This window comes from Crocodylus porosus, unplaced genomic scaffold, assembly GCF_001723895.1.
Source record: "Crocodylus porosus isolate Cpor-Errol unplaced genomic scaffold, CroPor_comp1, whole genome shotgun sequence".
Taxonomy (NCBI): domain Eukaryota; kingdom Metazoa; phylum Chordata; order Crocodylia; family Crocodylidae; genus Crocodylus; species Crocodylus porosus.
Genome location: NW_017728906.1, coordinates 109672122 through 109687467, shown reverse-complemented (window position 1 = coordinate 109687467; position 15346 = coordinate 109672122). Strand labels below are relative to the sequence as shown.

The window sequence follows — 15346 nt, the reverse complement described above, 5'->3', positions numbered from 1 at the left end:
TGGCTTAGTACCATAAAGAATTTTTAAGGATTGCATACCAGGCTTTATTTGTAGGAGTGCTGCAAGCAGATCGAGGGAAGTGATTATTCCCCTCTACTTGGCATTATTCCCCTCTACTTGGCACTGGTGAGGCTACATTTGGTGTCCTATGTCCAGTTTTGGGCCCCTCACTACAGGAAGACTATGGACAAATTAGAGAAAGTCCAGCAGAGGGCAACAAAAATGGTTAGACAGGTGGGAAACATGACTTCTGAGGAGAGGCTGAGGGAACTAAGCTTATTTAGTCTGGAGAAGAGAGGACTGCGGTGGGATTTAATAGCAGCCTTCAACTACCCTCCTAGTGAGAAAGTTATTCCCGATATCTAATTTAAAATGCCCTTGCTGCAACTTGAGACGATTGCTCCTTCTTCTGTCATCTGCCACCACTGAGTAGGTTCAAAGAGGATGGAGCTAGACTGTTCTCAGTGGTGGCAGATGACAGAACAAGAAGCAATCGTCTCAAGTTGCAGCAAGGGCATTTTAAATTAGATATCGGGAATAACTTTCTCACTAGGAGGGTAGTGAAGCACTAGAACAGGTTACCCCAAGAGGTACTGGAATCTCCACCCTTGGAGTTTCTAAGACCCAGCTAAACAAACCCTTGGCTCTGATGATCTAGTTGGGAATTGTCCTACTCTGAGCAGCTGGTTGGACTAGATGGTCCTCTAAGGTCCCTTCCAGCCCTCATTTACTATGATTCTATGATATTGGTGGAAGGAGAAGGAAACATTAAGATGGAAAAAATAATCTGTACAGATCAGTCCAGATGGGCAGCTTTTGACTTTTTTTTAAATGAACATTGCTTTGAGGCAGAAAAGAAGACTAGTCTTGCAGTCAGCAAAAATAATGTCTTCCCTGAACAACCCCAATGAAGGCAAAATGGAGGAGGGAGAAGGACGTTAATGGGGTTACATTCACATTGCACTCAAATAAATAGACATTTGTCTCCATACCATAAGCAAGTAATACAGTACCTTCCATGGGTGACTGGTACCTCCTGAGTCTGGGGGGGCACTAGATCGCTGACAGGGGGTAGAGGGGGGTCCCCAGTGGCTGATCACTGAGCCAGTAGCAAAACCAGAAGTGCACTTCCACCAGCACTTCCGGTTTCATGGCTGGTTCACGGCCCATCTCAGGGAATGCACGTGCACCCATGTGCACCCCCTACACATTGCCAATGGTACCTTCTCAATATTAATTTTTATGACCTATGGACTATTAAAGATTTCATAGAAAAAGTGTGCATAGGGGATTTTTCCTTGTTTAAGTTGATACTTTAAGGTAACGTATTGCTATTGAATTAAATGACTACACTTGAAGCTTCTTAGTTATAAGGAGCTGTATACTGAATTAATGAATTGAAAATTGTAAGCCAATACAAGTTCCATAAATATCATGGTTAGAAGCATTGGGTCTACCTAAAGAAATTTTCAGGACAAAATTATTCTGGGACTACAATAAGATTTAGAGTTCAATTATGTGCCCTAAAATATAAGTACTTAAGGAGAAACTTACCATATGTTTAAAATTATCTGTGGTTGCATTTATGATGTGTGATAACAGTATATGTATTTTCTAGATTGCAGCACTTTAAAGGTTTTCTATTTTATTTTTATAGTGTTAGTGTACAATTCACCTCTAGCAATTTATAGTAAGGCTTTAAAAATTCAAATAATAAACTAAAGCATTTCATTCTCTGGCTGTGAACAGTAATTTAACTTTACATAAAAACAGTAACTCATTCACTACAGTGAAGATAAAAATAACTTGTATTGACAGGTTTAATAAACTGTTTGTACTCAGTACTACAATACCAAATGCAAACTAGAAACGTCTATTGTGAGTCCCATTCTAGTGCTAGCATTAATTTAAATTAAAAAATGTGGGAGCTATGTAGCTCTGAGCTCTAGCACAGCATTCCTCAACCTGTGGGTCATGACCCAAAAGTGGGTCACAAGAATATATGAAAGGCCATGAGCAACTTTGAAAATGGATTCTCCTTTGAAGGAGAAAAATGTGGGAAGCTGTGGCTTTTCCCTTGCAGGCTGTCAGAGTTCCAGCCTGCAGGGGCTGCTTGAGGTACCAAAGACACCCCATTACCCAGCACACCCATTCCCTGCCCCACACACTGGGGCAGTCCTGTCTGATTAACTAATTGCTCCACATAGAACAGATGACTCCACCAGGACATTCTTTCTACAGGAAAGATAAGTTCCCCAAGGGTTATAGAAAACACAGACACAGGAGTGAGCATCATAAGACCAGTGAATAGAGCAGCAAGCAGGAATTTGCATGGTAATCCATCTTGAGAAAGAAGGAACAGGAAGCCAGAGTTGTCTAGAGAGAGGGTTTGTTGAGTGCTTGTGAGTAAGAAGTCCTGCCTGGTTTAGACTTGGTGGCATAGTCTTAGTTTAAGAACTATTCTACAGATCTGCCTGGAGAAGTGATCTAATTGTGGATAACTGGGGCTGACTACAGTGTGAGCAAGGAGGTGGGATTGGCCAAAGCAGAAATGTGAGGCCTACCAGATTTCAGTGACCCAGGAGTGAGTGACACAGGACCAGTGAAAATGCCAGCAAACAGTGAGTGGGAGCTCAAGTGGGGATTTTACTAAAGTTTGCCTAGATACTTTCTCTCTCACCCTTCCTTCACTGTCTGAAGTGGAAGCAGGTGAAAGAGAAAGAGGCATTTTATTTTTTTCCAGAATGTAGCAGCAGAAGAGGAAAATGGTATAATCAACAAGATGGCTAGAAAACATTGCAATACCAAAGCCCCAGCCACTGTCAGCCATTCCTCTGCCTGCACCTGTATGCTCTGTCTGCTGACCACCAAGCCTTCTACCTGGGTTCTGGCCTGATTTTTCAGGGATTGTAGCCTGCAGTGTGAGAAATGTCCTCTGGCATATTCTCTTAGGAATCAGGTAAGCGAGCTGCAGGAGGAGGTAGATAGGCTCAGAAACATCCTCAAGTATAGGGCCTTCATTGACTTAATGTCCAGAGGGACCTCAGCCAGGGAAGGCACTGGAAGATGCAAAAGACTCAGGTACTTAGGAAGGTGGAAGCTGGAAGCTTGTTAACTCTTCTGGGCCTGTAGCTGTCCAGCTGGAGAACAGGTATGAAGCCCTTGCATTGGATGAGAATGAGCCCACTCCAGTGACAAGGAAGGCTAAGCCATGTACCCAGAGGGGAAGAAGGATTGAGATCATTGCTATCAAGAGGAAGTGATAGGTGGTGGTAGTTGGCAATTCCTTCCTGTGAGGTCTGCTGCCTGCCAGAAGCCTTCATCTGAGACATTACGGAAAGGTTGCCCAAACTCATCCAGCCCTTGGATTGCTATCCCATGCTGCTCATCCATATGGGCACTAATGATACTTCTAAAGGCAATTTTGAGCAGATCAAAAGTAACTTTACTAAGGGCACAGCAGCAAGCTATCCTGATGGGACAGAAGAATGGGAAGTGCAACAAGAGATCAACCTAGCTAGACAGCAATTTTTAACAAACTGACACTCAAAAAGGAATCCTATAAAAAGTGGAAACTTAGTCATAGTACTAGAGATGAGTATAAGAGCATTGCAAATTCATTCAGGTAAAATTTTGGGAATGTCAAGACACAATTTGAGATACAGCTAGCAAGGAACATAAAATGCAATAAAAAGGGATTCTACAAGGATGTCAAAAGTAAGAGGAAGACCAGAGACCCTATAAATCCCATATGGGATGTAGAAGGCAATCCAGTTATGGATCATGTAGAGAAGACTCCTTTGATTCCTTTTTTATTTCAGTTTTCACAAATCAGGGTGGCACTATGAGATGATACGTGCTCTTGGCAGCAAAGATGGGAAAGGAGGTCAACAGTATACAGTAATGGCAGAATAGGTTAGGGTTTGGAGAAGCTAAATGCTGTCAAGTCAGCAGGGCCAGATGGGATTCACCCTAAGGTACTAACAGAATTGGTTGAGGTAATCCTGGAGCCATTGGCTATCCTCTTTGAGATCTCATGGAGGTTGGGTGGTGTCACAGATGACTGGAAAAAGACAAATATAGTGCCCATGTTTAAGAAAGGGAAGAAGGAAAATCCAGGGAACTACAGACCAGTTGGTCTGACCTTGATACCTGGAAAGTTCATGGAGCAGGTCCTCAAGGAGTCCTTTGTGATGCATAGAAGAACAAGGGGGTTAGGAATTCACCGAGAGCAAGTCATGCCTGACCAACCTGATTTGCTTCTAGGATAAAGTAACAGGCTCTATGAATGTGGAGAGAGCAGTTAGTGTGATATAGCTTGACCACCAAGCTTTTGACACTGTTTCCCATAACACTGTTATCAACAAGCTAAGGAAATACAGTTTAGATGAAAGTACTGGAAGGTGGAAACATACCTGGCTGGATCATCATACTCAACAAGTAGACCTCAATGTCTCAATTTCTAGTTAGGAGGAGGTATTCAGTGGGGTTCCCTGGTGATTTGTCCTGCATCCAGTATCTTCATTAAGGATTTGGACAATGGGTTTAAGTGCACACTCCAAAAATTTGCAGATTATACCAGGTTCTGTGGAATTGCAAACACTCTGGCTAGGATCCAGAATGACCTAGATAGACTGGAGAAATGGTTCACAGTTAATCAGATGAGGCTCACCAAGGAAAAGTGCAAAGTCTTTCACTTGAGATGGAATAATTGCATGCGAAAATATAGACTGGGGGATGAGTGGGTAAGCTGCAGTACTGCAGAGAAGGACCTGAAGCATATAGTAGACCATGACACAACAGTGTGCTTTTTTTGCAAAAAACCCCCAAACACAAACAAACAGTATATTGTGTTATAATAATCGAACTTGCAAATCAAAGGAAGTAATTTTGCTCTATTCAACATTGGTGAGGGCTCACCTGGAATACTATGTTCAGTTTTGGGCCCACTCTTCAACAAGGATGTGGACTGTTTGGAAAGAGTTCAGTGCAGAGAAACAAAAATGGTTAGGGGCCTGCAAGGCAAGTGTTGAGGAAAGGCCAAAAGAGCTGGGGTTATTTAGTCTGGACAAGAGAAGACTGAGGGGGAGTGGGGATAGTTTAGATAAGTTTTCAAATACTTGAAGTGCAATTATAGAGAGGATGGAGACTGGCTTTTCCCTGTGGCTACAGGGGACACAACTAGGAGTAACGGCCTCAAGCTACAGCAGAGGAAATTTAGTTTGGAAAGTAGAAGGAACTTTCTGACGATGAGGGTGGTCAAGCATTGGAACAGGCCACTTAGGGAAGTTGTGGAATATCCATACCTAGAAATTTTCAAAAGCAGGTTGAACAGACACTTAGGTGGGATGGTTTAGTCGGGATGATCCTGCCTTGATCAGGGGGCTGAACTAGATGACCTTGTGAGGTCCCTTCCAGACCTACTTTCCTATGATCCTATGAAGTTCTCAAAATATGAGACCCTAAAATCTTGACACTTGAATCCATAAAAATAATTTTACTTCATATATCTTCCTCCCTTTGTTTCTTGTGCTGCTGGATTGAGTAAGGATTTGATTCTCATTCTGTTCAACTAAGTAAGGCCTTTTAAAAATATTCCTAAAGATTGTTTTTTCCCTAAAAATATCAGACACATACAAAATGCATGAGCAGGTGGTAGGATATGTCATATTCATTTTTATTGTTATTGGTTAAAATTAGGCGTGTGCAAAAAGGGCCATATTCGATTCAGATCCAGCCTGAATCAGGGACAGTGATTCAATTTGTTGATTCAGATCACTGTCCCCAATTCGATTTGGCTGAATCTGAATCTGAAGATTCGATGCTAATTTAGAGAATCATCGATTCGGCTATAGACACAGCTTTATATGTTTTTTCTATGTACCTTGAGGTATCAGGCATTGCTTGTGAACACTGCAATGCTGTGGCAGATGGAGTGTTCCACTGCAACATGGGGTGGGGGGGGGTCCCCCGCATGCTGAGAGGCAAACCCAGAAGTGGACCAGAAGTAGTACTTCCGGAAGTCAGGAAGTGCTCATTAGGGGCCCCACACACACCCCATCACCCCCCGCCTTGGTGATCGACCGTGCAGGAGATACCAGTCATCAAACCAGCAAGGGTACGGGGGGCTGCCCTTGGCGTGCTTCCTGACAGGATCAGAAGTGCTTCTGGTACATTTCCAGGTCTGCTGCCGACTGTGCTGGGGACCCCCTCCCCACCGTGCTCCTAAGGGACGCTCCATTCACCCCAGCATTGAAGCATTCATGAGCCATCTGGTACCTTGAGGTATGTAGAAAAAACATTTAAAGCTGTGTCTATGTCTGAATCACTGAATCTTTCTGAATCTCCCCAAATCAATTTGGAGTGTTCTGATTTGATTTGGAGAGATTAAAGGGTCTTCTGATTCAATTTGGATTTGGAGATTTATCCAGTGAATCGGGTCAAATCTCTGCTGAATTGAATAAAGGACTGAAGATTTGTACAGCCTAGTTGAAATGCCATTCATTACTCATTTATGACTCTGCCACCTGGGACTCATGTAGCCATGTCAAGTTTATGATGATTAAAACATTTGTGCTATGGCATATTATGTGTTTCATATATATAGACATAGACCACACACACACACACATACATGCATAGGTGCCTAGAAAGATGGCACACGTTTAATCCCCGTGTGAATTTTTTTATTTTTAATGGGCCAATTCTGTCTAACTCATGTGTAGATTATTTTGTTATTACTAATTAATAAAACAAAAAGCCTCTCCTGTTCACCCAGGAAGTATTTTCTCTTACCATTTTTGTTACTAGCATTGAAATTCATTTCTGTATCAAGCTGAAAACTTTCCCCCAGAGTCTGTGATCAGCATTATTTTGCCATAGTGGGTGTGTCTACACATGCATTTATGCCATCTTAAATTTACTTCTCAGTAAATTACTGTGCAGTAAGTGCAAATAGGCCAGTGTATATATGTGCAGGCATTAAAGCACATTAATGCTGCATGTAGACTGACTTGGGCTAAAATTAGACCCAAGTCAGTCCACATACAGCGTGTTACTACACAGTATGGCATCTACACATGCATTACTGTGCAGTAACTAATCTGGCATTAATCTGATACCTGCATGATGCAGGTATCAAATTTACACTCAAGTCAGTGTAAATCACCATATTTACTGTGAAGTATGTGTGCACCTGTAGACACATGCCTGTTCTGAGCAGTAATTTCAGTTACTGTACAGTAAATGTGCATGTGTAGACATGGCTAGTGCTATTTAAATTCTCTGTTCTAGCTTTACTATGTGATGTTAGATATTTTAGAAATCATAAGCACCTGGTTTTGAGCTTCATCATCATTCACTTTAAACTTAGAGCTCTCTCAGTTCTCTCAATATAGTTTCCTCTGAAATCCCGCAGGCCAGGTTAACAGCTGTATTGATGAGAGTCTTCACCTCCAATAATATTTAATAGTGTCCCATCAAACATCAGAACTTATATTGTGATGTTTAGGAGACCTTAAATCTCTATGCCCCCAGCATACCATATTCCCTTAATTTATCCTTGAATATCCCTAACAATACATCCTTCCTCTCTCACCATCCCCTAATTCATCACTAACGCTGCTTCAAATAATTCTCATATGTCTCATTATCCAGATACCCTTCATGTATATGTATGATTCTGCACCATTAAAAACACAATAAATAAATTCATACACAGACACAAACTAGATTCTCTGGCCCTGTTAAGCTATTCTTTCCATCTGAACATTCATATTAGCCTTGCCTTTATTTTTTATTATGTTCTTCATTTTTAGGGGAGGGGTGTTATGTTAGGTATAACTAATTACATTGTCATCCTAAAGGCTGGATAGACAGTTAGATGGCTTTTATGAAATGAATTTTATTCCAACACTTTCCCTTTCCAACCCCTCTGACAAACCTATAAACACATGGGAAGTGACAGGCAGTTACTCTTGGTAGTTATGTAATGGATAAATAATGCTTTGCTCTTTATGCAGATCTCAACGTGCTGTAAAAAAAAATTAAGCTCCATTCCCTATATTCCTGTGATGCAGGCAAGCATAATTAAACAGATGTATATGAAAACAGGCCCTGATGTTCAGTGGTGTTCATCTCCTGCTGCTTGAGTGAATTAAGGTCCTCATTTAGAAAGGTGCTCAGATTAACTTTAAGTGCATGCATTGTTCCATTGACTTTAATTGAATTCCACGTATGCTTAAAGTACATATTTATGTATCTTCTTAATCACAGCCTTAAACTAGAGTTGTGAGTGATCATCATTTTTGAAAATCAGACCCTAAGTAACTTGCTCCCAAAGTCGCAAAGGAAATCAGTGGTAGAATCAGAAACAGTACCCAAGAGTCTTGGCCTGAGTCAGCTCTTTAATATGGCTATTATTGTTTTCTGAGATCTGAGGGGAAGATTTTATTTGCTGCATAGCTTTGCTGTTTGTATGTATTTTTTCCCTGGAGGCATTGATGGCTGAAATATACCACCAACTACTACTCCCATTGAAATTAATAGAGGGTTTACTGTTAATTTCAGTGGGATTTGGCCTTTGCTTTGTGGTATCCAGATTTAGATCTGCTGTCAATCTTCTGAAATGTGACTCTCTCTTTCTGCATTGGTGTTCCTCTTTCTCCCCTACTCTGACTGAAGTTTGTTTAGTGACATTTCATTACTGAGTCAGAAGGACATTTCCTAGGAGAGGCTTCACTTTATGTGTTTATATTCTAGAACCACTGAGTAGATGGTGTAAAGATAAAGCAGCCAAAAGTAGCCTGAAGGCTGTCCTGACCTGGATATCCCTGAATGTCATATTGCCCCTTACCCAAGCTATATATTTATACTAACGTCTTTGTTACAAGCTAAAGGCAGTTGTTAAAATTTTAATTTGGCATTGATAATGAAGGCGGGGGGGTGGAGATTTTATGAAGGAAAATCCAAATGCATTAGCATTAAAAATGAATAAAGGGGAAGTTGCACACTGTCTTTAATGGAGCTGTAGATTTGCTCACAAATGCATAGTGAGAGATTTAGACAGTTGCTAGCAAATAAGTCTGCAACAGCCCTTAGTCCTGCCATTAATAGAGGACTGAGCTCTTTGAGACTTAACACTTGCCAGGCACATGTCACAAGCCCTCCAAAACCCCAAGTTTCTCCCTGCTGTCTTGCATATGTGCCAAGGACCAAACCAAGCATTATTCTGGTATAAATCCTTATCCCCGCAGGCCTCAGCTCCACCGCCCTTATGCTGGACCCAACAGATGCAGCAAAGGAATCTCTGCCAACCCTAGGTAGCCTCCCCTCTGGATTAGAGAAGCAATTTTAGGTCTCCCTTTCTATAGACTGGGTACACCTGGAATATAACTTGCTCAAAGATCACTTTCTGCTATGAGTGAGAAGACAAAACAATTAAATGATTTACTATATAGGAGAAAATAATTATACAAGAAAAAACTAACATTAAATTGGAGACAGAACAAAAAGACAAGGAACATTTCTAACCCCGTCAACTGGCTATTGCTTAGGCCCCTTAAGAGCCCTGCCAATACCTCTAGAAATCAACCTTACTGCAGATGTTGCTAGCCCTGGCTGATTTTTTAAGGAACAATTTTCATGTCCCAAGTCAAATCAGCCAAATCAATTCCAAATCCAGTCATTGAGGAATCATATGTGGCCCTACTACTGGCAAGCCTCCTCCACCCCCACCTGGGGCTTCAAATGCTTCCAAATCCTTTGGCGAGCAACCTACATACACCCAAGCCAGGAGGCCTCGGGTTTGGATGTCCCTGAGTTTCGCTTGCCCTCTGTCATATGGCTGCAGGAGCAAGCTAGGGAGGAGTCTCCCATTTCTACCAAGTCGGTGTGTAGCCGAGGTCCTTGGAACCTTCTCCAGCCTGAAAAAAGAATTGCAAGTATCCTGGCCACATTATAGATAACCCTTTCAGTATCCCTAAGCCGGTCTTCTCCCCAGACCTACACCTCCTTCTTCCAAAATTAGCATTGCTCTCATTGATCTCAGAATACTGTAGAAATGTCTCTCCCTGGGACATGTGACATTCCACTGACTGACGGGCCATTTTTCTCAGATACCTTTGCTATGGAGGGGTCGATTTCCCCATTACTGCAGGCAATGCATTGGGTGCTCAGCCCAAAAATACCTCTTTCCTCCTGTGTCTAGGATTAGCAATTCTTCTTGCTCTGGTGACACAATGGTAAGACATATTTAGCAGTTCTGTCCACTCCCTCTCTTGAAGTATGCAACCTTCAGTTCCTTGGCTAAACTGTATCTAAAATCATAAAGATATATACAAGCAACATAATGTAAATTATACAGTGATAACAGCAACATAAATAGATAGGGTATAACATGGGCTTTTCAACAAGACTACACATGCCATAGCAGTGAAATAAACACAAGAAAATCTGCATGACACCACAATCCCCTAGCCCATGGTGGGGTGTGTGACACTACACTTTGCTGTTTGTTTAACTAAGACGTAGTGCTGTCACCTTTATTTTGCTGTTGTTGTTCATATCTGACTCTTTCTACTACAGCATTCTGTTTTATAAATAGCTTCTAGCTTACTTTAGCTTGTAGGAAGAAAGAAAATGCAAGGGATATGGCTTAATTAGGCCACAGCTTTATTAATTCAACTCATTTGAGAACTATCCAGCAATAACTCATGCAGTGTGGGTCACAATTCCTTTCTTAATTGTTTCCAGCTGGTAAAGGGCTGCTATCAGCCCACCACCTTGCCAGAGCTGGTCCCTTGCCTGTTGCTGGCATCATATTGCCCTCCACTCATTTGATGGGGCTGGGAATAGGAGGTTTTAATCCTCACTGTATGAAACAGCATCTGCCCCAGCTTCATTCCCTAACTTCTTCCTCTAAATCCAGTTCTGCCTCCAGGCTGTCAGAAAGCAGCCTTTCTGTAGAATGCGGCAGACAAAGCAACAGTAGGATACATTCAAAGTGTCACAGCTTAGCAGGTGTCTAGTGCCCATTCTAGTACAGACCAAGAGGCAGTATTAACAGGGCATAAGGCACTGCTGTAATATATAAAAGGGATTTTCTGGAAAAAAAAGTTTATTCCTGATTTTCAGCCAAAAAATACAGTATCTCTTGTAGTATCTAGTGATGAGTTCTTTTTGGCCTATAAATATTTCAGTGTGCAGAGTTTCATGAGACTTGTCTCCACTTTTCCATGTTTATTTCAGCACCTTTACTCAAATGATCTCAAAGACCTTTGAAACCAAAGGATCCTACACAATGAGAATGGAATCTAGAAATGCAGAACAGTTCTCACATTTCAGCATAAACCAGAATGCCTACCCCCTTCAAGCCCTAATCCTGCAATTGGCTTCCCATAAAAAATATCTATGACCAGACAGAGCTTTTAATGGGGTTGTGTTTAAGGTGAGCTCCCTATTTAATCTGACTGCTGTTCACCTAATTCAGTGATAACCCATAAAGTATTCAGATACTGAAATGTCTCCTAAACTTTGTGAAAAATAATGAAAGCTTGGTTTCCTCCCTGGAAAATGTGAGCTCTGTACCTGCTCGCTTCAGAAAATATTAGCTTTTAAAACTCTCCAACTGAGATATTGGTAACATGAGGCTGCATGATACATATACCTCATTTACATATATGCAGGATAATGGAGATATATTTATATGTTGTATTGCAAATCACTGCATTAACCTTGAAATGTCTTTAAGTTACATACAATAACATTTTCAGGCTCGCAGTTAAAGAAAATATTTCTTAAAAGTTAATTTTAGAAAGTTATCTTAACCAAAAGTCCCACTATCATATTTAGATATAGCAATAGTATATAGACTATAGCTTCTAAATAAGTTAGAAGTATAGATTCCATTTAAAAAGAAATCAGTGGGACTTGTGTTCCTGAGGTCAAAATTGAGCATCGATTCTCTCTTAAAAAACCACCATTCACAATTTTTAGGTGTCCCTGTTAAAACTACCAATATGAAAAATTACAGCCTAGTATAACCGAAGTGTCACAGTAGCACTCAGGATAACCATAACCAGCAAACCAAAGCAATAAAAAGCTAAACCTTCTTTCTCAGTTCTTCCTGTTTTCAGCTGTCTGGGAAAACATATATGCTTTACAACATGCTTGAAGGTCACAAGATTCTAGCTGCCAGGTGATAGATGATCATCATCATCAGGTCATTGTTTTCTACATGGTTTTTTGATCCAGTACTTCTGCCTATGAAATAGAGAAGGAGTTATCCAATATGTGAATTTATTTTAACTCCTTAGCTGAAATAGTATCCAACATATTCCTTTACTTGAAATGTCCAAACTGGACCAGAAATAGCTGTTCAAAATGGGAAATTTATTAATTTCTTATTAAGTTAGGTTCTGTGTTAATACATGACCTCCCAAGTAATATTGGTCTTTGATACTGGTTGCATATCCTGAGCCAAATAACTTGCATAAAAACACTGATGTATGTTACTGCATGTGTAATGATGAGGAATATAGAATTAAAGAAGATGACGTAACTTTTAACATTACTATATTTTTAACTCCTATAATAAAATGTTCTTCACAAGTGATGAACTTACTTTAGATTCATGCTAAAAAAATTGAATGGGCACAAATTTGCATACTTTTCACAGGTGCTAGAACTTCATCCAAAGTCTATTAAAGTCAAAGTAAAATACTGTATTGTTTATATACCAAGTGCACCTTTTTCCTCAAACCAAATGCTGGAAATTGGAGTTTGTATCATTTGTGGGAAATATGATGGCTTACCAGGCAGAAATGAAAGTAAAGAATGTACAGGGAGCAGAACAATGAGTAGGTTTGCATCCCTGGCTACCGCTACTCAATCACTTACTACAAGGAAAGATATTTTTCCTTTCCTTCTGATTTTCAAAAACAAGGTGCTCATCTTATTCTAGGGCATGTTGTATTCAAGAAAATCTTGATTAAATTGGGCCTTTGGATCAGACTTCTATTGTAGAGTGCATTAGAAGGGGATCTATTTATATTCAGTCTTTTAATACTAGGTATATTTTAGTTTTTATAGTTCTGAACTTAATTGTCATGTGAAAATATTAATGCAAATAAAAAAGTATTTGAGGTTTCTGGATATGTTATGATTTTAGTCTGCAACTTTGTATAAGAGGAGTAACTTCACCAAAGTCAGTGAAGTTATACAAGCCAAAACAACTGCAAATGAGATCAGATTAATTCCCGATGTTTAGATCCTTGCCACTCTTTTTACAAGCAGTTCACAGTAAATTGCATCTGCAATGTCTTGAGGTGATGGACCTTAACTTTCAAGTCCTAAGAAGACCAAGGCTTACATGATGAAAATATAGAAATGTTTAATTAGCTCATGTATATGATTAAGGCCTGATAGAAAGCATTTCAATTTAAGTAGATTGCCTTTCTGGACTAAGATCTATTTAGAAGTATGAAGTGCTCCATATATGCCTTAACCATGGCTTACTCCTGTAACAAATAAAGGTAAGTGTTCATCACCCAATTTTGTGCACTATGGCTAGGAACAGAAATTGAAAAAGCCTGAGCCTGGATTGATCCAATTTTTGCAGGTTAGTTTAACCTGAAGAGATTGAACTGATTTGCAAGTGGATAAACATTCATTTTTGAACCAGAAAAAGTAGGTACATGCCTGCAGTGGTTCAGGCTAGAAGTTGTGAGGGCACTAAAACAAGCCCTCCCTTCCCTTCCGTAGAACTGAGCTGACAGGGTATAACAAGGCTCCAGCAGGAAGTTATGATTAGGGAGGGGTTTAAACCCTGACTCTGGGCTGCATAGTCCCCAGCCACTGACAGATTGCAGTCTTTGAAGCAAACACGCCAGCAGGGAGCTTATCGGAACACAAAGCTTATCAGCCGATCAAGAAAACAAATCATTAGTTCAAGATCTTCTTAAACAGCTTTTTCCAAGGCATTTGTAAGGAAGAATGGAGGACATTACCATCTGACCTGCTGATTAGTTCCAAAAAATCCTAAGCTGATACTGTTCTGTATGCCTTTGTTCCAGTGAAACTGGAGGTGCACACACACAGAAACTTCTCAGCATTAGTTAGCCTGGGGGTGGCATAGCCAGATGCTGGCTAGGGTCCATGCCACTGGGGTCCTTGCTGTGGGAAAGAAGGGATCCCAGCTTGAGCAACAAGTGGTGAGAGGAGCGCTGGGCAGGGGAAAGCCAGGCAAATGCTGCTGTGCCTGCAGTTTCCACCACCTCCTCAGCCAGCCAGAGCTCCAGCAAGGAGGAGGGGGCAGAGCCAGTCTTGCTGTCTTGAGCAGACAGATGAGCCCAACCCTGGGATGGACAGCATGCTGGGATGCTGGGAGACTCTGACTTAAAACAGAAAGGGGACAGAAATTCCATAAACTAGTTTGACCCAAATCAGTTAAGTCTGATACTACATTCAACCAGGTTTATCTTAAACCAGTCTCGGACATTTTGAAACTGGTTTATATGTACTGAACTTGTGTTCTGTTACAGGTTTAAACTGATTTCTGATCGCTTAAACCGGTTTAGGTGTAACTTCTGTACCTAGCCTGTATGGTGGTCAAAACTACCTCTTACTTGCTCAGCTATCTGCCATTTGTCTTCAGGGCATTTTCTCATAGCTGTAACTTAGAAATTATTCCAAATTAAATCTTATGGACCATGATATAAATATTGCATGCTTGGCAACAGACCTTTCTGGAGTAGTTACTTTATTGACCTATTAGGGGAATTGGCCTCATCTTGGTAATACAGTATTCACATTTCAAGTATCATTACAGGCTGTCAGCACAAATTACCATGCATCGAAGATATTTGCTTATTAAATTATTTTAGCCAGAAAAACCCATTACAAGAAACATCTTGTTTACTAGAATGTTTGGGAGATGGAGAGCTACAGGATCGTTGTACATTTTATTATTAGAACAAAATAACTAAATTCAGTGAATGAAAACTATAAAACAATAGAACAGTATTGTATGAACAGGGGACAGTTGCAACCCAAATCCAATTGTTGCAGCAAGCTGAGAGATTATTATATAATGTAAAATGATTTGAAAATTGTCCAGTCAAGCAACAGAGGTCAATAGGAGAAAATGTGCTCTGAAATTTGATTTGTTACTAGAAGATCACTCCGGGTACATATGTACAGTGCAGATAATCTTCACAGACTACTTCAATATTAATCTCCAAGTAATGTTATGCTTTACAGGTTTAAAAAAATATCTAATGAAGGAAAGACAATTATAGAAAGCAAGTTTAGTGTAGATAAAGAAAGTGCCTTTTACATAAGGACTTCT

The 15346-nt window shown here is 40.4% G+C and overlaps 1 protein-coding gene and 1 long non-coding RNA gene across 2 annotated transcripts in view; one reads left to right on the top strand and one right to left on the bottom strand.

The window, feature by feature from the left end:
• The window catches only part of GPC6 (glypican 6), a 1259017-nt gene that overhangs the window by 1035168 nt on the left and 208503 nt on the right, over positions 1–15346 (top strand). The window lies entirely within an intron of this gene.
• LOC109306404 lies at positions 9780–12266 on the bottom strand. The gene is made up of 3 exons (XR_002099977.1): positions 12107–12266; positions 10188–10316; positions 9780–9923 (listed from the first exon to the last, which is right to left on the bottom strand). It is a non-coding gene; the product is annotated as an uncharacterized LOC109306404 (long non-coding RNA).